The following is a 27,050-nucleotide window of genomic DNA, read 5'->3' on the forward strand; positions in this document are numbered from 1 at the left end:
TTTCTAGTGGTTAAGGGACACACTTTGTTTTTATTATTTTAATGCTTTTATTTATTGAGTATGTGCTGGAAATTAACTTAAGTCCAACATGAAAACAATGACTAGCGGATATTGGTGTTTGATTATAAGCATGTGGTCAGTTGTGCCCATGGATGTAACACTTTAGCAAGTGAGCATCACCTTCTGCCACAGTAGTTGGAAGGAAGGAGTGATTAGTTCATGCAAATCACCAGCAGAGTTCCTTACTTTCTAAATTGAAAGCACCATGTATGGTGTGTTCTTTTTCATGACACTTAAAAATTATAAGTGATTTTTAGAATGTGGGCATGGCAGAAATTGTGAAAGTACCACACGAATAAGTGAAGTTTGGGAAAACTTGACCTAAGAGATGCCTGCGGTCCCATATTCTGTGTAGTAGAAGGTGATTGCTTCATCCATCCATCCATTCATTTTCAACAAACACAGTCTGTTATTGTCTATTCCTAGATGCTATGGATACACAGGTAATGAAGACATGATTTATGACCTTGAATGGCTCACACTATATGAGGAAAGGCATAACACAATTGAAAAGCTCCCCTGTAAACATGAGCACAGAGTGTAATGGGGCCACAGAAGACCTGAGATCTGAGATTTAGGGAAGGTACATTTGAGCTGAATGTTGAATTTCAGTAGGAGTCTACCAAGCAAACAAGAGGAAGAATGGATGGCATTTAAGACAGTGGAACTCACATCTAAAGTCTGGAGGTAGATAGGAACATGGTGTGGGAGATCATTTGTACTGTGTGCAGGGGAGGGGAGGTTGTATAAGGGTTCATGGTGGGGGAAGGATTGGCTATAAATGTAAGTAGGGTCTTCAAAATCTTTGAACTAGATGTTGGAATTTGGCCTTCATTGATGAGCCCAGAATGATAGCGCTATGACATGCGTGCCACTGCACTCATAAGCATGCTCTTGGCAGACATAACTAATCCATCTCAGTGCAGCTTCCTGATGGAGCCTGTTCCTTCTCAAGACCCAGCTCTCTCCAGCTGCCACTACTAACTGATTTGAATTGGCAGGTGATGAAACGTATTTCCTATTTCTGGCAGAGTCTGCAGAGCTAGCAAGAGTTTTTATTAAGGATTGGAGCATGATGCAAATGAGGCCAAGACCTGTACTCCAAAGTTTTATGTGTTTAAAACAATCAAACAGAACAAATAAAAAAGAAAGCATATCCATTTAAGTACCTTTCCAGAGGAATCAGAATTATATGATCAGGGTAACCTTAGGCCAGAGGTTGAAAAAAAGTGAATTTTGAGGCAAATACAGTTCAAGAGCCGCATTGTTTGCTTTAAAAAATGGAAAATTAGGTGACTTCAAGTTTCTTGTGTTTCTTGATACATTGGAAAATTCAGACATGCTCTCAGAATTCCCACCTAGTCATCTGATCAGTGGCGGCCCCTCTGGTGGGTGTACGTCGATTCCTGTTTGTCACAGCTGGATGGCATTCTCTGTAATTGACACCTGACCTGCTTCACAGATCCCTGTTACCGGCCTGGACCCTGGAGGTATTTTTTATTTAGCTCCTGTTTATCTATCCTAACAGTATCTCATGAAATATTCCTAGGTAGTGGTCCTGAAATAATTATGGATATGTGACATTTTTGTAAACTGAATTCTGAATTCTGTTACAGACATATTAGGTTAAATTGAGGTGTTTAGCTTTTGTTTATTTTGTTTTGCTTTTTGCTCATGCAGATTTACCCAGATCAGAGCTTTGTGAATGAAAGAATTCTTAAATTTTGTTATGGGGCTGTGCAGAACAAGAATTTTTATAGTTGTGGATTCTAACCAGTCTTTCTAATAGTAAATGCCATTAAACATGGCATCTTATAGTAAAGCTTTCATTTCCTTTGCATAAAAAGAACCTTAAGATTTCCAAAGCTGGTTCTGATCCTGCATTAAAATTAATGGAATTAAAATGCACTGAGATATCAGTCACAGGGAACGAGCTTTCAGTTACAAGGTGAATAAACCCTGGGGAGCTAATATATAGTGTAGTGACTATAATTAGCAATTGTATATTTGCATTTTGTTAAGAGTTGAATTTGAGTGTTCTCATCACACATACATAGTAACTATGTGAGTTAACCCAGGGATGGGTTAATTAGCTTGATTGTGGTGATCATTTTACAGTGTGATATGCATCACATAATCAGGATGTACACCTTAAATATACACAGTTTTTATTAATTAGTCATACCTCAATAAAGCTAGTAGAAACAGGACCAGGAACCTTGGGGGAAGTGAACAGACATGGAATAAGTGCAGACGAGCATGAATCAGAAATCTCTCCAAGTGAAGTAATCTTGAGAGCATTACTGTGGGTTGCAGAAAAGGGAAAGTTCTAGAAACAGATGAAAACCTGGGAATGGTGAGTAAGGGCAGCCCTCCAGTGACACATTTTGCTACAGTGTTTTTACCAACACTGAATCTTTCTTACTTGCTGGTCAGTAGGCACACCACCGGGAGGACCAGACCCTGAACCTGGTGTCAGGAGCAGGCGTCCTTACTGTTGACTGTCCCTCAGGGTCCCTGCAGCACCAGAGGTGGCCCTGGGCTCTGCCTTGTGCCACACTCTTTTAATATAACAGAAAATGGCCTGCTATTCCACTTTCAGTTCTTATAGGGGTCTTGTTACCATTTTCTCTTTACAATCCTGGACACAGTAATGAGGTTTTAAATCCTTCAAACATGCTCTAGAAGGCAGTTACCAGCCCTGTTAGTGTGACCTTTTCAGTGCCACATGATTTATGCAGTTGGTCATTTGTCTTCTCCGTTTTCAAATAACAGCAATCAAGGCAGGGCTGGAAGGTCCAAGAGGGCTGTGTTAGTGGCGACACAAAGGTCCACAGATGCCTTTCCACCCCCCACCCAGCAGCCTGTGGTGGGGGAATGCCCAGACCAGGTTGTATCCAGCTGTCGCTTGCTTCCTGGAAACCTGTGTGATGGCAAATCTAGGACACTCACATCCATGCTTGGGTGCCCTGTCATCGACCTTTGGTCAGCATTCAGCCCCTTTCTCTAGATGGGGGTGAGCTAGAATTGAGTTCTTTCTCATTAGCCTCTGATAATATTCTTAGGAGATGCTGAATCTCCAAGTAAAGGGTTTAGAAAACAACACCACACTTTACTGAGGTGTAATTAATGTACAAAAAGCCATACACATTTAATGTGTACAACTGGCATTTGGAGATGGGTGTATGCTCTGAAACCATCACCACAATCTACACCATGAGCATGCCCGTCACCTCCAGGAGTTTCCTGCCACACTCTTTATCTACGATTATTATTATCCTTTTTTGTGATAACAATGAAAAAATTCTAGTGCCTCCACATTTCACAACAAATACTCTCGGGGCTGTGCATTAGTTACTTAACAAAGCCCTTCTCATCTTAATGTGAATTATTTTGTTGGGGAGGATTTTTTCTGTATTGTTGTTTATCTTTGCAACAGAAATTGGATCTTTTCCAAATCTCAAGAAGCTTCACCAGTTTTGATAGATTTAGTACCTGATACCATGGATTTAGTACCAGACTTACTCCTGCAAGTATATAATGTACCGTCTTACTGTATTCTCTAATTCTTCCACACATCTTTATCATAAACTCCTGAGGAGAAGGGCCAGCTGCTAACCTGCTCAGTGCCTGATCCAGCATCCCAGGCCCAGGGGAGCAGGTCTTGAGCCAAGATCATAGAACCTGATGCCAGCAGGGGCTGGGCAGGCAGCACATTTAGGTGAAAAGGACATTTTGGGTTTTTGTTTTACTTTTGCACAGTAAACTCACAGACACATTATTCACTGTATAAAGCACACTCTGTCGACCCTACCTTTTTCTTCCAAGAGTATCCTCAGTGGCTACCTCTCACATACCCACACTTGAGGGGACATGGGCACAAAGCAGGCATGACGGTAACAATAGCTGACAATCCCTGCAGCGGGGAGGCTCCTGCAGGGCCCCGCAGCCCTGGAGTGTGAGCAGAGTCACGTCACTGTCATTCAGTGGGTCTCCATCTGCTGCGTATTATTGGAGAGGGAGCCTCAGAGGTGATGAAGATTGTGGTTTCAGAGCCAGACACTGCTAATTACTGCAGGTTTCATAGGAGAAATTCACTTCATCTCTCTGAGCCTTGATGATCTCATCTAAAACATGAGAAATAACAATATTTGCTCCAGGATTGCTGTAACGGCTGAATGAAACAATGTGTAAAAGCATTTAGGTGCTCACATGGTTATTAGTCATTCTCCATTTTCCTATTCTCCATGATCTGTATTATTCTTTGTTAGATTCCCTGTGTGCAAATATGAATCAATATTTATTATGAATAATTAAAGATTGAAAGTGTAGGCTATCAAGGCAGACTAGGTCTGCCACTTAGAGCTGTGTGGCCTTGAAGAAGTTCCTTAACCACTTTGTCCCTCAGTTTCCTCATCTACAGATTGGGGGGACAGTTCCACATGCAGTTGTTCTGAAGATGCAATGTGTTTAACACACTGAAAGCAATGCCTGGCACATGGAGACATATGATCCACATCACATACTTTTATTGCATCAGTTAAAACAGTGTATTTTAGTATGTTGGTTAGAATCATGCTATGAGAAATAGAAACCAGGACATCTAGGGGCACAAACACAGTAGAAGTGAATATTCTCACTCACACAATAGCTTATGACTAGTGGGCAGGCCCTCCATGCAGGGACTTGAGCTCTGGTTGTCTGTCTCTGGGGAGTCTGAGCATTGCACACTGCCTCCAGAAAGTATGGAGCATTGCACACTGCTGGCAGAAAGTATGGAGAAGAGAAGGTGGGACAGGCAAAGCACTTTTCAGATGGCCTGTCACTGGCAAGTCCATGGCAACATGCAGTGGGGCTGGGAACAGAAGGCCTGTCCAGGTGTTGGTGGGCACCTTTGTCTGGGGAGGTCTCTCCTTGCCCACTAGGTGAAACCCCAACCTGGACAGGGGAGGATTCTTGATTCTGACTGAGAAAGAATAGTCGACCAGGTCAGATAAGTGCAGGTAAGGAAGGAATTCATTAAAACCAGAATAGCAGAGAACGGCAGCAGAGAGCAAGGAAGAACAGAGGGAAGAAAGGGAAGCTCATTGAACTCCTGCTCGGCATGGGGCAGATCCGTTGTCAACTCCTAATCCCAGGGTCACCTGCAGTCCAGGGTCCACTTGGATCTGCACAGCATGAGAACTAAACCCTTATCACCACTGGTCTTGGGGAGGCCATGGAGCACTGGATGGAGTGAGTTTATGCTCTGAGAACTTCCACTTCCCTACTGGTCTGAAATAAACCAGGGAGGGAGAAAAGGATTGGGTTAATATTAGAAAACTGAATGAAATAGTAAAGTGACAAAGACATTTACCACTGGAGGTGGAGGTCAGCGAGTTCCTGTCTTTATCATGGAAAAGAGTTCAGAAACAAGTGCAATCGGCTTATGCAGCAAGAAAGTTTATTGGATAAAACAGTATACACTCAGACGGGAGTGTGGGTGACCACAGAGAGGAGGTGCTCTTAAAGGTTTAGGGTTTGGGTTTTATAGGGCCTTTTGAGTTGGGATCAGCAGAAGGCATGATGTATACAGGTGACTCGTAATTCCTTTGAAGTTTTGTCTTAAGAATAGGGTTATTTAGGTGACTGTGTTGACCCGTATAGTTTTATTTACACTTCAGAGGTCTACCTCCTGTCCTGGTTACAAAGTTCCTTAACTGATTAAGAGGCTGGAAGAAGAGAAGGAACAGCATTTAGACCAAGTTAAAGAATAAGCTGGACCTTTTACGCAGGCTAAGTAGATTCGACAGTGGCATGACGCTGACCCATGTCCTTGCCCCACCTCACAGGCAGCAGCTGCTGGACACTACACAGGAGGGGAGGGTTCTGGTGGAGGGCTGGCTGTCGCTGCCACAATTGCGTCTGTGAGCAGCTGCAATTCCAAGATGCTGAGGTCCTTGTTTGGAAAAAAATATTCTGCCTTGTGTTGGGTCATCCGGATCTATCTGACCAGTTCTCCAAGGTCACTAAAGGTTCTGGTTGCTGCTGGGAAGGACATGGCAACCCAGCCTCCTGAAGAGTCCTGACTATCTTTAGTCTTGACATAAGCTACTCCATTTTATAAGTGACTTCATTTTGTAAAAGACAGGTCACATCAAGAAGAAATTACAAGAGTTACAAAAATTTAACCAACACAGTTGCCAGGGCTGGCCAGATGCTCCTGGCCAGTGGAAGGTGGACGGCTCACCCACCCGGTGGTCAGGAGTGTCACTCCACCTAGAAGAAACCAGTCCAAATGGTTGGTGAACAAGTTAAGACCAATTGCAGTGAAGGTCAGGTCATATCTAGGCCCGGTCTGTGCACGGCCCGGTCTGCACACAACCCCATTCCTGTGTATAAAAGAAGAATGAACTTGTACTTTGGGGTCTCCACCTGCGAGTGTGAGACGCCAGCATGCTGGCTACCCAATAAACACTCTTGCTTTTGCATCCACATGTCTCCTGGTTATTTGGAGGTCGATTGCACAGACCCAACACTCCTGTTATTGGTTAGGATCCATTCACTTGTCAGGAACAGCCTCAAGCACCTGGATTACCCTGCCCCTCAATTTCTGCTCAGGCCATTGGACTGTCTTTGAGCTGTATTTTTTTCTGTAAAGTGGGAAACCTGTGCACACTTGTATAGCTGCAGGAGGGCACAGCTGTCTCCCTTGGGCTGAGGTGTGTCAGCATGTGTTACTGGCAAACACCTTGGGGTCTGGGGAAAAAGATAAGAGGAAACACAAACTGAAGGGTAATATGTATTCACAGCACTTGGAATTATTCAGCAACATTGCCCAAGAAGTATATTAATAACACACCTCAGAAAATATTTTTTATTACGTGAGCTGAGGAGACATTTTCTCCTTGAAGAGAAACCTTTAGATAAAAGTGTTAGATTAATGTAATCCACCTGCAGGAAGAGGAGAATCATCTTCATTTGGTTTGATACTGGAGTCTAGGAAAGTGTATTTTCCTGATGCCCTGACACTGCTGTTTAAAGATGTGATCTGTGGCCTGAGGAAGGGAAGATTTAAAAAATAATGTTTGATTTTTTAAAAGTCTTAATTTAGAATTTATAACTCAAAATAAATACATGTACATTTAGAAATACTGCTTTGCCCTATTTTCCCCCATGTCCTGCCCTCCCATGTGAAAGTAAACCATTTCTATTAATTTATATAAAGTCCCCTTTTTATTATGTAAATAAAAGCAAATAGAAATATATTTATCCCAATATCTCCACCGCTGGTTCTTACACAAAACATGGCAGCCTGTACACTCTTCTGTGCCTTTTTGTTCCCCTTGATAGTAGATCCTGGAGTCCTTTCCATATCTGCATACACTGTGACCTCATGCTCCGTCCTGGCTCATGTCCTGGGAGGGGTCCGCCCTGGTTGTTAAACAACCTGTGTCTATCTGGCCCGCTGGCTGCATTTACAGCTCCAGGCAGGATATGGCCTGATGTGTGTTTAGAAATTCACCATTTTCTAAGGTTTCCTAATTCGAAGCTTGCAACAACTTTGTACAAATCAGCATTCATACCCATTTCATAGTTGCACACCCACTAAATGATGCCAGCACAGCCACAATGTCCCCCAAGGCCATAATTGTGCCCTCTGTGCTCGGGTGCACCAGTGGGGAGCCTCCTGCACCAGGCGCTGCTCTCAGGGGTGCCTCTCACCCCTCCCTCCATGCTCTGGAACTTGATTTGGTCCTTGACTTTGAGATGTCCAGTGCTCCTGAACTCTGTTTTGGTCTCTTGAGTCCAAAATGTCCATTGGACCAGAGTGGGTGGGATGTCCCCCCAACCTAAAAGCCATGCCCCCCATCACTTTTAAGTAGCCTTCAGAAGCAGGGAAGAGAAGACAACTGATGTTTTTTCTAAAAACTGACAAAACGGGACAAACTAGAAGCCAGATGACTATATGCAGCCAGGCCACCCTGGTGGGGCTGCTGGGCCACCAGCCATCCTGGGCCTGGCAGGGGAAGGCATGCGTGGAAGCAGGAAGCCCGCAGCAGGGGGATTCCACTACTGAGGCCAAGAGGCCCTGAGCCCCAGGGCCACACAACCTGGGGCCTGGTGCTGCTGAGGGCTGCTACTGGGCACCTACAGGGGGTGTTTCCTCAAGGTGGGAAGAGTAGGGGCACTGCCCTTAGGACGTTATGGGGGACTTCCCCAAGGGGAGTCTAGGGCCACCCCAAATTTTCAACTATAAATCAAGGAGATAGCTCCAAGGGCTGGCCTTGGGAGGAATAAACCCAGGGGAGCTGCAGAGAGGAGGTGCATGAATATGAGTATCCATATTGAAGTGGAAGTGGCTGTTCCTCACAAGAGCCATGGAACTGAAAGGGGCAGTGCTTCCCCAGTCAGACAAATGCTTCCCTAAGTGGGGTCACTCCTTCCACTTTGGTTTCTTGTCCCAGCACATTCTCTTGTCCACTCCTTCCTAGAACACAAAGGTGGGTCCCCCAGCCCCAGGTGAAGGATTGGGCTAGTTTTGTGCATAAGGGCTCATTTCCCTTGACACAATTACAATGGTGGTGGGGGCCTTCCTCTGTACTGCTCTGTTGTTCATAAAAAAGACTTCACACACAGTGACTCACAGAGCTGTGAGGTTGGCAAGGGGCAGTCATTGTTCTGTTTCCTTGTCTGAGATGTGGCAAAGGGGTCGTTCAGAGGGGCACACTGTCCTGCTCGTGACTGGTGGAGACACGTGTCCGAACAGGCCTCATGTCTTAGGATCTTGGGTCCCATCAACTGGACCAGGGTTTCTGCCTCCCCCACACATGGAGATTCTGAGTTCGTCCCTTAGAGAGCTATTTCATCGGTGGAATCCTTAGTGAGTCTGTTATTTTATAAGGTGGACCCTGGAAAGACAGGTTTTTAGAAAATTCCCCTTGTATAATGATAGGATTTGGAAATGATGGGACTGTCTGTAATTTGTTCTCTAGCCGAGTTTCATACAGAGAAAACATTTCTCTGCTCAAGCCCGTAGTGATGCTGTTGTGGCTGACATTCTCCTTCACGGCATTTGGAGGAGAAATGAGTACAATTTCGTGATTTCTTACTGGGCTGTTTCTCATGTGCTTGTCATCCTTATGTTAAGGCTTTACTTTTCTTTATCATTATGAGACTTTTTAAAGATAAAAAGTCCTTATCTTTATTTTCCTTTCTGCTTCATGCCATCCATCGACTTAGCCCATCAGCAGTAAATGATAAGGGTTTGAGCCCCGGCTGAGAGCGGGTCACTGGGGGACATGCCCTGACAGGGATAAGCTATTGGTCCTTGCATCCTGTCTGTACCTTCCAGAAGAGAAAGGTGTCATTAATGACCTCTTTACTGGTGTCAGGACATGCTGATTCATTTTCCAGTGCACCTTCTGTCGCGACTGAAGCAACACGCCAAGATCTTGATTCTTCTCTAGGCTTTATTGTCTAATCTCTCGGTGGTTACAGCAGTTGTCGGGCAGCTCTTCTCCCTCCCGGCGGGCTCCCTTATATTCAGTCACCCAACCAATCCGGGACAGTATCATGCGTGATCTTTAAGCAGATAGGTGTCACGCGCCACTCTAAGCGGGCAGCAGGAGCTGTGCACGGGTACGGAAGTCTGCTGGGCCAATCCCCAACAGGGAAGAGGGGAAAGGGTGGTGAGCAGGAAGCAGGCGCCATCTTTAGGGCGTTGTCCAGCTAGAGTGGGGCTCAGCCTCGGCCGTAGGCCGGGCCCCCACACCTTCAACCCTGGGGGTGAGACAGCTGAGGCTCTGGTCATCCCTGCACTGAAGGCACACTCTGAGGACTCGCCCCAAAGTGCCGGGGCGGCCAGGCTGGAGAATGTGGGTTGGGAGAGGGTGTGGAGCCAGCAAAGGTGGACACGGCCACAGAGGGGACGCTCGGGCAGGGCCCCTCACTAGCTTTATGTTCCCTGTCAACTGAAGTGGGCTGGCAGTAAGAGATGCTTCTGTCTGGGGAAAAAAAGGAGCTGGAAATAAAGCTGCAAGGGGAGATAGAGGAAATTCAAAAAGGATGATGTTAAAAATTTGTAGAAAGTTAAGAAGAAACATAAATTTTTTTTAAGTGTAAAGAATAATGTGATGAGAGAAGTGCCCAGCAGGGATGATGCCTCAGCAGAGAATGTGCAGCATCGTACACATGTGTGTGCCTGTGCCTACAGGTATGTGCAGGTGCCACATGGATGGAGACAGGCAGTGACAGATCACTGCTGGTGTGGTTGCTGCAAACCTCCAGCATGCTTCTTATGGAGTTGCAGGCCCTGGCAGAACAGGGTCTCTGTGTGCTCCTGGCAGGAGCCAGGGTCTGGATGAAGATGCTACCAGCAGAGAGAGCATCCTACGGAAGGCCATCCCTCCTTAGGGCGGATCCACGCCTTTCGGTGAGCTGCAGGAGGGCATCTGGGCAGGGCTTGTCTGCAAAGTAATTACTTCACTTTGGCCATTCTGTGGGTGTTGAGAGAGAACTTTTTGTTGAGGATTTCTGCTATTCTGTTTTGCCCTTTAAAGCAGCAGGAATGGGATCCTGAAGAGCAGACTCACCAATTCTTCCTTAAGCCTTGGCCCGTGTTGGGTAACCCCAAGCCCCATGCCCCCTGCTTGGCTGTGTTTGCACACACAGGCCCCTTCTGGACTGGGGCGGCCTGGGATAAAATCCAGGACATGTGTGCTCCCCCTTCCTATCCTCTGCTTTAGTTAATGAGGCTCTCGTTTCGAGAAAATGTGGGATGAATTTGAGAACAGATTTGCAGTCCCGCTTTGCAGAAGGTGCTGGTGTGCCCCAAAGAGGGGAGGCACCTCTCAGGTCTGGTTGCATCGCCAGTGGAGGGCAGGGCAGAGACATGGGTATCCTGATTTAACAAACAGGAGGTTCCACTAGCTGGGAGCTCTGGCCCCACTGAGCAGCAGAGCCAGGATAGGCTGCAGAGTCAGGAGATGGGGGGTGCTGGGTGTAGGGAAGCCAGACTGCTAGGCTGTCCCTTGTGGTACTGCCCTCATGCATGCCTTGCACCCGAAGAACTAAGCAGGTGACACATGCCCCCTGCTCCAACCTGGATTTGCTACAGGGCAACAGCCTGGAGAAGAGCTGGGCTCTGAGTCAGGCATTACTCAGATTGGGGGTGTGTTTCTCAGTTCCTGGTTTCTAACTTTGTCATGAAAACAATTCACAGCAACTACAATTCACTTTTATAACAGCATTTCCACAACCAGTGTAACAGAGAGCAGTGCATTGTAAACACATTAGGGATAAGAGAAAAATCCCCATATGCCATCAAAAGTAAGTGTTCTCTTTTCCTTCTATCTGTTCAAGAAACCAAGGGTCTTTAAGCAATGAATTCCCAGCATGGGGGCATAATGAGGGAGCCGTGACTGCCTCAGGGAATGAGCTCTGATGTTCCAGGCAGAAGAGAACTGGGGCTGGGGCAGACGGGACTCCTGCAGTGTAGCTAGAGTGAGTTATCTGGAAAGGCTTTCTGTGGATTGACTGTGTGGACGGCAGCCAACCTGCTCTGCCCATCCATCAGCTGCACGGAGTATAAAGGAAAGAGGGGGTCATGCTTCCTGATCAGACCTGTCCGGAGGCTTCCTTCTCGGGGTGTGCTGGGCTGGGAAGAGGAAGTCAGAGCAGTTGTGATAAAGCCTGTCTTCCCGAGAGCTCGCCATGTGCCTCCTTCTGTGCACCCGATGTGTTAACAGTCATCCCAGGCAGTATTTCATTAGCCCCACTTTCCACCAGGGGTCTGGGGCAGACAGCTGAGACAGTCTGTCCACGTCCCCCAGCTGAACGGTGTGAAGACGGAGGGAAGTCCGGCATTTTGGCATCATACTCTTCTGTCTCCTGGTGACAGACCTTTTCGGGCAAGACAGGTGCTCATTCCTGAGCTCCTGGTTCTCTGGATTTTGTCTCCACTCCTAGGTCTTGTTCTCCTGTTTCTCTGCCCACAGATTTACTTCTGGCCTTGGTTCCCAGAGCAGGTACGGCAAACATCACTGGAGTGTACTTCTTCCTTGTCTGATGTCTTTTACTCCAGATATTAAGGGAGAGTTGTCAGGGCCCGCTCAGCCCCTTCCAGAGGATGAGGGGCACCCACACCAATACTTGCTGCATGGTTAATCTCAGTTGAGTCTCCAAGAGGCTCTGCTGTGTTCAGCTTAACACAGTTTAGGAAAATTCAACTGCTTGCAACTCTGGGAAATCTAACCCAATGCAGCACGAGGGGAAGAAAGCTTTACTGCCTTACATAACCTTATATAACTGCACTGGAAACAGAGTGGGCGGGGGTGTGGAGAACGGGGTTCAGGCAGCACTGGCTTCCTCTGTCCTTTCCCCCCTGCTCCTCTTCCTCTGCCAAGACGCTCCCCTCTCTGGCTGCAGTCAGGCTTCCTCCGAGCCAGAGGGAGGAGCACCCCTCGTAGGTCTAGTGCCCAAACGTGCCTAACGTTGGAGTTTTCCACTTTTCTCAAAGGTGTTTGGATCCTGGGAAATGCAGTTTCACCTACTTAAACAAGCGTAACTAATAGGCTCCAAACTGCCACAATAATTGTCTGTGCTAAAATTTCCCTCTATCTTGAAAATTTAAGCAAATGATTATGAAAAGATACCACCGTGTCCATACATGCCAGGACCCCCTCCCAGGCACTGCAGGCCTGCACACACGTGGCTTCACGAGGGGCCAACATGCGGTCTCCCTGGCCTTTGGCATTCTTCTTTAAGCATAAAGGGGCAAACGTTCGGGCATTTCTTAGAGGTCTGTGAGTTACATACATGGTTTGTTCGGTGGAATTCATCACATAGGGTGTCCACTGTGACTGTGTTTGCTCCATCTTTAACACTTCGGTGCTTATAGGGACAGTATTCCAAAAGCTTATCTTCACTCTGACTTGCCTTTTGTTCATCTTTAAACTCTCTTGTATCATTGGACAATGATGTTTTTAAAAAATTTGCCCTTACATTGTACTATAAACATAATCAGCAGTCACATCAGGCCAGTATTATTACAGTCATCAGTGTTCTGGGAAAAGAATACATGACTAAGTATACAGATTTCACAACGTGCAAGCAAATTCTGTCTAAAATCTGTCCCTGTGTCAAATGCAGAAGCACATACTGTTCTTAAAGCACTTTTATGCAACTTTAAGTTCAAAAGGGACATGATTTTAAATATCTCTTATAGAAATTCTAAAATTAATGTGAAGCAGATTTAACGAGAAAGCTCAGAAATGTACAGATTCTTAAAAATAGTCACCACTTACTAGTCAACTCCTAGTATCCTCATTTATAATGAACTGGTATGGTTTTCATGTCATCTCAGGCTGCTTGTAGAGTGCTCACAAGATAACCTCATCCAGTTGAAGTCCCGTATATAAATAGCAGCTTGCTTCTGCGGACTCTGGTTCTAATGTCTCACTGGGGCTTTTTAAGCCACTAATTAAACTAACCAATAATTGTTAATGAGGATCTCCTTTTAGCAACTCTTTTTTGCATGTAGCTTGAGAAGGCTGGGGAAAGGCTATGAACCACCAGCAGGCTTATTGTTGTTCTTTGTCAGGCAGAAAATTATAGGGAAATAGTGGAGCACATTCATGAGAGGAGAATAAAGCTTCAATTAAAATGGCTGAATATATGCACTCCCTTTACAATCAATATATATTATTATCCAAACAAAATTAGAAAATTTATTATCCAAACAAAATTTGAAAATTCCCACTGATTTGTATGAAAGAGAAATTGTCTAGGAAATAAATTCAGATCAAAGTTGTCAGTATGCCAGAAAAAAAGAATGGTGGTTCTATTTCCCTGCATTCAGAAATCCATCTGTGAAATGATCACTATTGTGACTGGTAAAGATAAAGCTTTACATATTTATTTTCAATAATTACAAAACAGACATGGCTTACAAAGTGCAAGAAGCAGCCGTTGTGAAGGACACAGAGAACAGAAAATCAAAATGCAAGAGAACAAGAAATGTCAAGACCTGTGCAAATTTTTAAACAGAAAATAGTTGTAAAAGAATAGCATAAACAGCTTTAAGCAGAATAAGGATTCCAGATTAGGAATAGGTACAAATGTCCATTTAGCTTAAGGTGGGCTGGCTGCTAAAACAAGTATTTGGCCTGGAATGGCTCACTGGGGGCTCGGGTAAACCATCGATATCTCTTGAGAAATGGAATTCAAGGAGCAGAAGCCGGAGGACCATCAGGATGTCACAGTGTCCACGACTCCAAATGGGGCTTCACTCCTGTAACCAAATCACTGAAGCAAAACAGGCTGAGTGAGTGGCCCAGCCAGCCACCTCCCCTGGAAGGTGGGTCTGCTGGGGCGCATGTGGCTGGCAGAGGAGCAGGGCAGGTCGCAGATGACAGCTGCTCCAGGACTGCAGCGAGGGAGCCAGCTCGGGCCGCAGGGGTGGGAGTCAGGGAGCCGGGCACTGCCTCCAAGGGCAGCTTTGGGCAGGGAGCTGGGTGGTAGGGAGGCGCCACTGAGGGCCACATGGGCCTCAGCACAGACACTGATTTTACTGTTACAGCCTGATGGGTTCACAACGCAGAAAAAAACAGCAGGGATGATGATCGAATGAGAAAGCGGGGGAAATGAGGGTGACTCTTAACTAGTCTCAGCTTCAGCTCAGGTAATTAAGAGTCAACAGAAAGTCATTAAACGTTAATCTGTCCTAATTGTTTCCATCTAATTTAATTAAGTACCAGAGCAGTATCTGTCCTTTTTTTAATTCCCCCAACAGTCAATTTAAAACAACCAGGCTTTGATCTTGTGATATCTAAACTGAAGCTGGAGAAAAAGGATGGAATTAAGTCCTTTCATGCTGTTCTCTGGGAGCCACAGCTCATTTCCCCTGAATTCGCCTACACTGACAGCATCTGAGCTATCAAGTAATTGATTGGAAAAGTCAATTTGCTCCTCCCCAGAATGCATAGTGAAGCCCTGGTCTTTCTACTGAATAGGACATTTTAGGCTAATCTGAGGCAGGTACAAATAGCCGGCTCCAGAGGACAACCAGGCTGTGACCTCCTGGGGTCACAAGGTGAGAAGGTGGGAGGTACAGATTCTATGGCAGGACCACATGACCCAAAAGGTGGGCATAGAAAAGCTGAGACTCCTTGGCCAGAGGTGCTGTTCAAGAAATATATGCTTTAGTGATGCATCCCCAAAAATGTGGATGAAAGAGCAGCAGGCATAAAAAATGTATCGAGTTTGAGCTCAGCTACATGAAATTTGAGAAAAAGCAGAAAGGGGCAACACTCGTGTTTCTTTTTTTAGGAATGAGCAGCATCTTCAACAATCCACAGAAATGTGAAAGGCATCTTCCCATTTTATGTGCAGACTGTGAAGACTACAGTGAAGTCTCCAAGAGCAGCAGATACATGTGGGTAATCTAACCTGGAGTCTATGAATGATCAAGATAATTTTTCCCCACTTAAATAATAATTGTACCCTTTATCCTCTGTGTAAACTCAGCATAAATGGTTCTTAAACCACAAAGAATATCTTCTATAAAATCAGTCCTGTGTTATGTAATACATATATTTTCTACAAAATAGCGGAATTTTAAATGGATGGTGGAAAATTTTGCTAAGATATAAATTATAGAGTTTTATGAATGTAGAGAATATACTGAAACTCTAAAAGAGGCATCGGAATAAGAACATCTGTACGTAATGCATGCATAGGTGGGATGGGCTTCAGGCTCTGTTACTTGAGGCATTTATGGCGTTTGAAATTCAGCACCTGTAACCTGCAAGACAGTCACCCGGTAGCAAAACAAAAACTTCATCTAATGCTATTGTCCCTTATTATGTTTTAGTCACACTGACCTTTCTTTAGTTTCTGTTTTCATGCTTCATTTTGTAACATGCCCAAATCACTCTCCACATAGGATCTTTCTATTTGCCTTGAGCACCTTCTTCCAGATCTTAGCAGAGCTGCTTCCATGTTGTCATTTAGTGCTCAACTCAAATGCCCCTGATCATAAGGCATTCCCAGGCACTGCCACCAAGCATCACTGGTCACATTATTCTGTTAACCAGCTTGGTTTTCTTCTCTTCATGTAACACATGGTATAATAATCTTGTTATATTTAATATTGTTGGGTAAATGGAATTTTTCAACCAGAATCCCTGCCTGGCCTTGATCTAAGGGCCTGTGTGCATATCAGTGTGACCATTGCAGAGCGGCCACCAGGATTGCCAGTCTGGGGGTAAGGGGTGGAGAATAGCAGCAGTAGAGCTCCACCCTCCCCACCCCTTCCCCATTACTGGCACATAATTGGCCAGGCACCTGCCAGTCACCAGAGACCACCCCCTACAGAGTTCCTCCTGGACAGGGTGAAGGGAAGGAGAGACCACCATGGCCAGAGAGGGAGAACTGGCTAGCAGAGTGGAGCAAGAGGGGGCAGAGCACACCAGGAGAAAGAGGGTGGAGCAGCCTGGGTTTGCCAGTACAGACACTGAGCCATGAGTAATAAACCTTTAATCCCCAGCCTACCCTTTCCCTTGTCTTCCTTCGGGCTCACAGATGCATTGGAAACTTACCCTGGGTGGGGAACCTCCTTCCTCCTGAAGTTTTATCCGACTATTAAGATAAAACACAACAGTTAACATATTTATTTAATATAGGTTATGTATCAACATATAGTTATCCTAAATAGCATATACTATTTTCTGTCTAAACTATCTAAACATGTTGTGATACTATATTCATTATTATATACTGGCACACACCTATTACATATTCACCTCAGAGGTCCCACTGAGTGGGAAAGATGGACATTCGGCCTCATTTGTTGCTAAGATTAAAAGACAGTTTAAGCTGCACCTTGAATTTTACCACATACTAATTAAACTTTTTCCAAATGCATTTAACTTGAGTCTTACCCAGTCTCTGGATTCAGTTGCCAGTTTTCAGGGTATGAAGAAAAAAGTTAAGGGAAACCTCAGGTCTGGGAAATCTTACAGGCTAAGGGACTCAGAGACTCCACAGGTGCACTTAGGGAAATGAAAGGGATGGATGGTAACTCTATAGATTAAAAGAGATTTAAAGGGCACCAATTTTTAAAAAGGAGGCAAGACTAAATTACTCTGAACAGATACACACTGAGTGATGAAACATAAAAGAAAGGCTTGCCACCCTTTAAAGCTGTCAGGAGGGACTTGATAACACACCTTTCTCCTTCCAAGAAATTCAAGAAGTGCCAGGCCTTATGCATCCTAACATCTCATATTCACCCTGTGATGGACCCAAGACCCAGAAGAAGTAAACGGGGACAATGACTGGGCTGTGTGCCTTGTCACTCAGGGTGCCTTCCAGTGGGAGATCCCCTTGTTTCCTCATGGACACAGGTGCCCTGCAGCACCCCAGGCCCAGATCTACTTTATAGGGTATACAGCTGGGAAAGGCACACAGTTAGACTTGGGGGCATTGCTCAGGGACTTATGTTACTTGTGAGGGCCTTTGATAAAGAAATAAAGCTTGTTTATCAATACATTCTTCTCTTGGTCAAATTATTCTTTTTACCGAGTCTAACAAAATCAAGTGCAATTGGAAGAATGAGCCAATAACAATCCAATAATATCTATATCTACATCTGTGTCAGTATCTATATATCATCTTTATATGTGTATCTATATATTATAAATCTATTCACTGATCAATATATAGATACATAAATATATATTATAAATATGAATACATGTTTGTATATATTATACTTATAATGTAATATAGATACATGTACCTAGTGTTCCTCTTAAAAAATACTGATTTCCACTCACAAAGCAGAAGAAATAAAATAAAACTGCAAAACATATTCCAGATGGCTTTATTCATAACCCCTGTCTACTCACAATTCGGCGAGACTATAACCGTAATGTACTACTGTGTCTACCAAGAAGGTAGCCTGGGCACAATTCATAGGCAACTGGTTTTGTCTGCACATCAGTGCAACAGTCCCTGATCTGTCACCAACGAAGACAGTATTTATATGTATAATATAGGTCAGGATACTCGTTACAGGCTGAAGGAAGGTGGAACGTAAAATAGAAACTTCTCTTTTGAAACTGCTTTTGGGGAACCAGTTACCATGGCAACCCCCACGCTTCTAGCTTCTCATGGATGCTACAATCCCTTTATTTCAGTCTGCTTTTAAGAGAAAAATACCCTTAGAAAAGGTTACAGATATTCAGAGAAAACAGATCATTTATATTAATGTCTTCCATGGAGGCAGCATAGGGATTGGAGAGATCAGCCCATTCCTTGGGGTGTGAGTTGAGTTTGTGTGTTAGGTGTTCATTAATTTATTCTTAGCTTCTTTCTTACAACAAGCATGTATTGGGTTCCTACCATGGGACAGTCATTTTTCCAGGAATCAAGATATGATGTTAAACTATTACACAAAGATTCTTCGTTCAGGCACTTTATATGATTATGCGCAGGAGAGAAAAACAATTTAAAAACAAGTAAATGTTTTAAGTCAGGTAGGGCAAAGTTCCATCATTCAGATGACTTAATATTTATTTGCCAGGTATATATGCTCTTAATGCAGCTCCTGAAAACACTTTAGAGCCTTGAAGTTGAAATGGGAGTCTAATGTTAATGAGAGACTTTTGGATCCCACGCAAGGGTGGGGGCTGAAGGTCTAATCAGCCAATGGCCAATGATGTAGTCAATCGTGACTATGCAATGAAGCCCTCACAAAAACCCTTGAGACGAGCATATCTCCATTTTTTGCATCCTGCTTTTCTGTTGGAGAGAGCTTCTGCTCTTGGGGAACCAGAGGCCTCCTACATGCCACTGAGCCAGGCCCCAACTTCCATGAGGATAGAAGCTCCTTTTTTTGGGCCTTGCCCTATGTATCACTTCATCTGGCTGTTAACTTGTATCCTTTATGGTATCCTTCATTAAACTGGTAAACCTAAATGTTTTCCTGAGTTCTGTGAGCCACACCAGCAAATTAATCAAACCTAAGGGGGAGGTAGTGGGAACCTCCAGTCTGTAGCCGGTTGGTCAGAGGCACAAGTGACAGCCTGGGACTTGCTGCTGGTGTCTGGAGCTGGGGGTGGAGGGCAGTGTTCTAGGATGGAACCCTTAAGCTAGTGACTATGGTGCTGTCTCTGGGTAGATAGAGTTCGAACTGAATTCTTGGACACCCTCCTGGTGTTCAAGAATTGCTTGGTGTCGTGTGGGAAGACCCCCAACTCCCACACACATAGATGCACTGGAATCTGGGGACCTGAAAGGAGTTGGTGTGGAACACATATACTTTCCTAAGTAAATGTAAAGACTTTTTAAGATATTGTTATTTAAATAACTTAAAAATATAACCAACTGTTCAAAGAAAATATAGCAACAATATATCATCCTGGGCTCATAACTGGTACAGAAGTAAATGTGTTATGACGATAGAAACAAGAATGAGAAGAAATGGCAGTATACTATTTTAATATTCTTATATCAGATATGAATTAGTATAATGGCACACCAATGCTCATTGTTTTAATTTAAAAATGCTATAAAACCTGAGATTTACACTAAAATGAAAGCTTAATAAACCTCAAAAAAAAGGGCTAAACTGAATCATAAAAATTTTTTAAATGCAGAAAAAGAAGAAGAGGAAAATGAATACACAGGGGAAAGAAAAATTGAATAGCAACAAGGCAGATTTAATATTATTAATCATATTTAATGTAAAGAGGCTAAATACTCCAAATAAAAGCCAGAGATTGTCGGATTGGATTTAAAAGGAAAGATTCAACTGAAAGTATTGGAAAATATTTTCTGATTTCCCTGTTATTTACTCTTGAACCCACTGGCCAATTAGAAGTTTATTGTTTCCTTTCCATACTTGGGGATTATCCAGACACCATTCTGTTCCTGGTATTAGTTCTGTTAGAGTCAGAGAACATACTTCACATAATCTCAGTGATTCACAATTTGTCTGCACTTGTTATTTGGCCTAGATGATGACATAAATGGATAAATATCCCCCTGCTCTTGAAAATAAAGTTATTTCCTGCTTTTCTTGGTTGGAATATCCTTAAACTGCTTTTTGTTTGTCGCTTTATATTCTGTTTGCTGTTGTGGCCCCTTCGTCCATCCACTTGCTTTCACTGCTCTCCTGAAGTGTGATTGCCACCTGATGAACTGCGTACTTTTAAATGCAAAGTTTGGCATTTGTGCATCGTATACATCCATGAAACCACCCACACAGTGGTAAAAAGTCAACATGTGCATCCCACCACCCTCAAAAGTCTCATGTCCTTCTCCCTGTCACACTCCACCGGGCAACCACCAACATGCCTCCTGTCAATATAAAGGAGCTTGAATTTTCTCAAGTTGTATATAAACTGAAAGGTAGAGTAAGATCCCTTTAAAATCTGATTTCTTTCACGCAGCATGATGAATGTGAGATTCATGCACACTGTGCGTATCAACAGTCCATTCCCACTCACTGCTGAGTAGTTGTCTATTGCATGAAGATACCACAATTTTTATCCATTCATCCACCTATGGATAGACATTTGGCTGTTTCCACTTTGGGAAATTACATTAACATTGGTGTGCCAATATTTGGGTGGACATGTTCTCATTCTTGACTGTGGGTAGAGGACATGTAAGCCTACGCATTTGTCACATGTCATAGCACCATACATTCAAGGGAGTAAATTTCACTGAAGGTTAATTTAGAAAGTACATCCCATGTGATCTTGTTAAAATCTCACTCTTTGCTGCTTCCCTTCATTTTCCTCATTTATTACTTCTCAGGCACTGTTCAGAAACACCTTATTTCCTCCATCCTGCTATGCAATCTCTTGATGCTCACAATGAGAAAACAAATTGATAACCACTTCTGTCCCACAGAAACAACTCCCAGGCATTCATCTTACATGCAAATATGTTTTGAGTGATACTTTAGATTTGTAAGCATAGGGAACAAAAGGATGATGAATTTAGTATCATTATTAACCCCCTTTATTTAAATGACAGGCTTTTCCTTTGTTCAGGCAGTCAGCAACCTGTTTCATTTTGTCCGGCAAATACTTGTTAGCATTTGATGACATCCTTTAATTATTTAGGGTAAGTAAGTAAGATTTCCCTTGCTACCTGTGGTTCTAGCTCATATCTTTTAAGCCAACTTCGAAGTCTTGAAGCAAAATCAGCTTTCTCTTTACTGCCAGGTAGAATGCCAAACAAGTTGAGAAATGACTTTCTATACTGCAGCATGAGATTCTAGACCTGGGTAATTGGGTCAATAGCCAAGTCTAATTATGAACTAGCAGTGGGATCATATGCAGGCTGATGAGCTGTGAGAGCCTATTATTCACTTTAATAGAAAGTTCACATTCTTCATGAACAGAATCTGACTCACGAAGAAGTCTGTGCGTGTGCCTGCGTGTGTCCTGCCAACTCCAGCTCAGCCATGACGTTGTGTCTTTGGGTTGGTGTGGGGGACAAATAGAGCCTGGTAACAAGGAAGGGGAGAGGGCAGGATGGTGCACGTGCAGGGTCATGCTCAGCTCTTGCTTAAAATGTTGGTGCTGTGTCCATCATAGATATATTGGGGTTAATTTTGAGTTTTTAAAACATACTGTATTAAAATCTTATTTATCTAGATTACAGAGATGTTTGATGCCTCCTTAAATTTTGCTCCTGAGCTTGCCTCACTCTCTTCACCTTAGTCCTGGTCTGAGTGTGAGGGTCTGTGTGGAGGTGCCACATGCCCGATCCTGCCTTGTTATAACCACAGCCGGAGCAAGCACGGTGGGCTGCTCAGCTGTGCTCCACTCTGCATGCAGCACTTCTTGGAGGGGCTGCCAGGAGAACCCAGGGCTTGGGGCAGTCCCAGGGTGGGAGGAAGGAGGGGACTTATCTTCCCAGGTCCTTGCAGTGGCCCTATTCCTTTGAATGAGCTTGGGTTCACCAGGACGAAACTCCCCTGAGCTTCTAGTTTTACCATCTGCCCAGCTGCCAACCCCAGGTCAATGCAGGGTGTTCCTCCCAGCCTGCAGGAGGCAGGAGGGTTCAGAAGCTACAGGTGTTTCACAGATGTTGTCCAGAAGAAGGCTCAGGACACCCAGGCAAGTGGCTGTCAGGGCTCTGGCAGTGGCAGAATGCCCTGGAAGGATACTAGTCACTTTCCGGAGTTCTCTGGTGTTTGGCTTTTTGTTTTGTACTTTGTCTAGTTTTTTACTGTTATTTATGGGGAAAATAAGCTGTAATGGATTTACTCCGTCTTCCCCTAAAGTCTTAATTAGGAATGGAAACAATGGTCAGGACTAATTAACCAAAGTGTGGTCCATTATGTAACAGCAAGTGTCGAAGCCATGAGGTCTGCTGGTCTTCTGGGTGGGGCAGGGAAACATCATTCCCCGTCACTATGTCTGAAAGGGGCCAGGGGAGAAAAAGCTGTGTTTCGTCATGTGCCACACATTTATGTTCACTGGGTCAGATACTCATGGAATGGGGAGGAAGTGTGAAGAGTTACTGTGCTGTGAACAGCATCACAATATCAATATCATGGTCAGGATTCCCTTCTCTGGCCCACCCTGTTCTGGGTGTCCCCCACCCTGGTGAAGTCACAGAACAGCAGAGATTGGCCTCCAAGTTCCCTGTGTGACCTCACAACCCCTGGGGCCATGGGAGCAGCTCAAATCTAATAGCTACTTAGCATTTTTTTTTGGTATTATTAATGTACAATTACATGAGCGACATATATCAAGTCCCCACCACATACCCCATTACAGTCACTGTCCATCAGCATAGTAAGATGCTCTAGAATCACTACTTGTCTTCTCTGTGTTGTACAGCCCTCTCCGTGCCCCCCCATTATACATGCTAATCGTAATGCCCCCTTTCCCCCCTTATCCCTCCCTTCCCACCCACCCTCCCCAGTCCCTTTCCCTTTGGTAACTGTTAGTCCATTCTTGTGTTCTGTGAGTCTGCTGCTGTTTTGTTCCTTCAGTTTTATTCTTTGTTCTTACACTCCACAGATGAGTGAAATCATATGATACTTGTCTTTCTCCGCCTGGCTTATTTCACTGAGCATAATACCTTCTAGCATTTTTAAAAGCACTGCACACACTCAACTCCTGTGACTTTTTCAGGGCCCTTAGGGAATGTCCAATGATAGTTGGCATTTACCTTATGTGTGGGGAGATCCAGCATTACTTATCATTCCACTGATGACTGGGGAGACTGAGGTGGCACAGCTATGGTCCTGAGGACAGCAGATGACTCAGCACCACTCACAAAATAAGCATTCACAAAATGCTTCTGCTGCAGGAAAGGCCTGGTGGTTTTCAAGCATGCAAATTAGAAATCCTCAAACTCCCCTGAGTTGAGAATTTTTCCCAGCAGCTCTGAAAGCTTATACAAAACCCATCAATTTCACCTCCAAGAGGAGAAGAGAGGGGTTAACTGAGGTTGGGAGGGGGGATTATAATATCTGGTTCTGAAACCACAGAGTCAAACCACAGCCCAGCTCTAATAACTGCTCCTCCATAAGTACTGTTAGATGTGGTCCATTCAGCAAGACATCACGCATCACGAGCTGGAGGTGGAGGTGAAGGAGAGCCCAGAGAGCTCATTGTGTAGAATCTGAAAAATCAAAAGTTAGCATAAGTGCATAAGTACAGCCATCTTAAAGGCTTAAACACCACCGTCTAACCTAGGAGAAGGAAAATTATTAGAATCTTGAAAAACAAGTTAGTCAGCCAGTGTTAAATGTAGTGACCTTCAGTTAGCTAACCTCAAATCAGTTAATCATGAACACCAGGTGGTGGGCAGCTGCGGCCTTCAGACTGCTAACCTTGGTCGGATAGTCATGCATACCAAGCTTATCTTGCTGAAACACTGTGTAAGAAAATACTGTCTTTTTGAAAATGCTATGCTATAAAAACCTCTGGCTTTAGCTGCTCAGGGTCCTCGTTGAGACCCGCTGCTTCGGGCTAACTTGGACCCCTGCTAGCTGGTTCCTGAATAAATTCCTCTTGCTTGTTGCATCAAGAGACGTCTTTTGTGAGTGATTTGGGGCGGCGTCCTCCTCTGGGAGAATCCAACAATTGTCATGAGCTGTCTCCGCAAGATGGGGAACAAGTTCTGAATTGATTAAAACTTCATTTGAATAATGGGCAAATGCAATTTATTTAAGCCTTCCTACAGTAACCAAAGAGGCTTCCCCCTGTGGATTGCCTAGAGTCACTGGGCTGGCTGACCATCACTTGGAGGAAGAAGTGAGAGTACTGTTTCTAACTCACCATTACTGGAGGAAAGACACACATCTGAACGTCATGGGGGTGACCATCAGCTATTCAGCAGAGAAATGGTCTGGGGTCAGCTGTGTTTCATTTTCCCACTATTCTAATACAGCTCATTGCTATAAGCACTGCAGATGTCTAAAATCCAGCCCATTTAAGCTCCTACATTATATTCTCTCCATCTGTTTTGGAGCCATTGTTTAATGAAATCTCTACTTTTCCCAGGCAGTGAAGCCAAGGTGGATAGCATTCTGATGGTGCCTTATCCCCACATGGCTGCAGTGAGGGACTCAGCTGTGGGGAGGGCGTCCTGTCACACAAAATGTCTAGACGGGTTTAATATCAGCTTTGGTTCTGAGAAAGGATGGGTATTTTTGACCTGGAAAAAAATATATTTGCATTTACACTTAACTAAGAGGCTTTAAATTTCTCACAGGCCCATTTCCCAGACTGACAAAAGAAAGTCTCATGTGTGTATTTTCTTTATAATTGTGTAACTTTAAGGTGTGCAATGTGACAATTTGATGCACATATATGTTTTGGAATGATCACCACAGTAAGGTTAATTAACTCCTCCTTCATGTAACATAATTGCCATTTTGTTGTGGTGGTGGAGAGAACATTTAAGACCTATTCTCTTAGTAATTTTCAAGTATACAATACATGCTGGACAGTGCATCCTGGAACTTTAACTGGAAGTTTGTACCCTTTTACCAACATCACCTTGAATCATCCAGCCCCTGGCAACCTCCAATATACTCTGCTTCTGTGAGTTCCTTTTTTTAAATATTCTAGCTGTAAGTGAGGTCACTCTGTATTAGTCTTTCTCTGTCTGACTTATTTCACTCAGCTTAATTCCCTCAAGGTTCATCCACACTGCAGTGGCAAGATTGCTTTATTTATATAGCTGAATAATATGCCATTTGTGTATGGGGTGGATGGGGAGTGTATAAAATATATCACATTGTCTTTATCCATTCACCCATTGATGAACACTTGGGTTGTTTTTTCCATGTCTTGGCTATAATAATGCTGCAGTGAACATGTGAATACAAATGTCTCTTTAAGATAGTGATTTCCTTCCATTGGGTAAATACCAAAAAGTAGGACTGCTGGCTTGTATGGTATTTTTATTTTTAATTTTTTGAGAAACCTCCATACTGTTTTCCACAGTAGTTGTAACATAGTGGCCTCTCCTCATGGTCACAGGATGGCTACCACAGCTCCTTGCATCAATCACATCCTCACTTGTTTATATTCAAAGGCAGGAAGAAGGCAAGTTTGTTTCCTTCTTTTTTATTTCTTTAATGTCTGAAAAAAGGACACATTTTAAAAATTAAGGTATCATTGATATACAATCTTATGATGGTTTCAAATGAGCAACATTGTAGTTTCAACATTCACACATATTATCAAGTCCCCTCCACACCCCATTGCAATCACTGTCTATCAGCATAGTAAGATGATAGTCATTACTTCTATTCTCTGTGCTATACTGCCTTCCCCATGACTTACCTTTATTGGGTGTGCTAATCATGATACCCCTTAATTCCCTTCTCCCTCCCATCCTCTCCATCCTCCCAAACCCTTCTCTGTGGTAACCTCTAGTCCCTTCTTGGGAGTCTGTGAGTCTGCTGCTGTTTTTTTTCTTCAGTTTTGCTTTGTTGTTATACTTCACAAATGAGTAAAATCATTTGATACTTGTCTTTCTCCACTGGCTTATTTCACTAAGCATAATACTCTTTAGCTCCATCCATGTTGTTGCAAATGGTAGGATTTGTTTTCTTCTTATGGCTGAATAATATTCCATTGTGTATATGTACCACATCTTCTTTATCCATTCATCTACTGATGGGCACTTAGGTTGCTTCCATTTCTTGGCTATTGTAAATAGTGCTGTGATAAACATAGGGGTGCATATGTCTTTTTGAATCAGAGATCTTGTTTTCTTCAGGTAAATTCCTAGGAATGGGATACCTGGGTCAAATGGTATTTTTAGTTTTAGTTTTTTTTGAGGAACCTCCATATTGCTTTCCAAAATGTTTGAACTGATTTACATTCCCAACAATAGTATAGGAGGGTTCCCCTTTATCCTCATCCTCCCCAACATTTGTTGTTCCTCATCTTTTGAATGATGGCCATCCTAACTGGTGTGAGGTGATATCTCTTAGTGGTTTTAATTTGCATTTCTCTGTTAATTCATGATGTGGAGCATCTTTTCATGTGCCTGTTGGCCATCTGAATTTCTTCTTTAGAGAAGTGTCTGTTCAGATCCTCTGCCCATTTTTTAATCAGGTTATTTGCTTTATGGGTGTGGAGGTGTATGAGCTCTTTATATATTTTGAATGTTAACCTCTTATTGGATATGTCATTTATGAACATATTCTCCCGCACTGCAGGATGCCTTTTGGTTCTGCTGATGGTGTCCTTTGCTGTACAGAAGCTTTTTAGTTTGATGTAGTCCCATGAGTTCATTTTTGCTTTTGTCTCCCTTGCTCCAGGAGATGTGTTCAGAAAAAAGGTGCTCATGTTTATATTCAAGAGATTTTTGCCTGTTTTCTTTTAGGAGTTTTATGATTTCATGACTTACATTCAGGTCTTTGATCCATTTCAAGTTTACTTTTGTGTATGGAGATAGACAATATTCCAGTTTCATTCTCTTACATGTAGCTGGCCAGTTTTGCCAATAAT

This window comes from Manis javanica, chromosome 15 (genome assembly GCF_040802235.1).
Source record: "Manis javanica isolate MJ-LG chromosome 15, MJ_LKY, whole genome shotgun sequence".
NCBI lineage: Eukaryota > Metazoa > Chordata > Mammalia > Pholidota > Manidae > Manis > Manis javanica.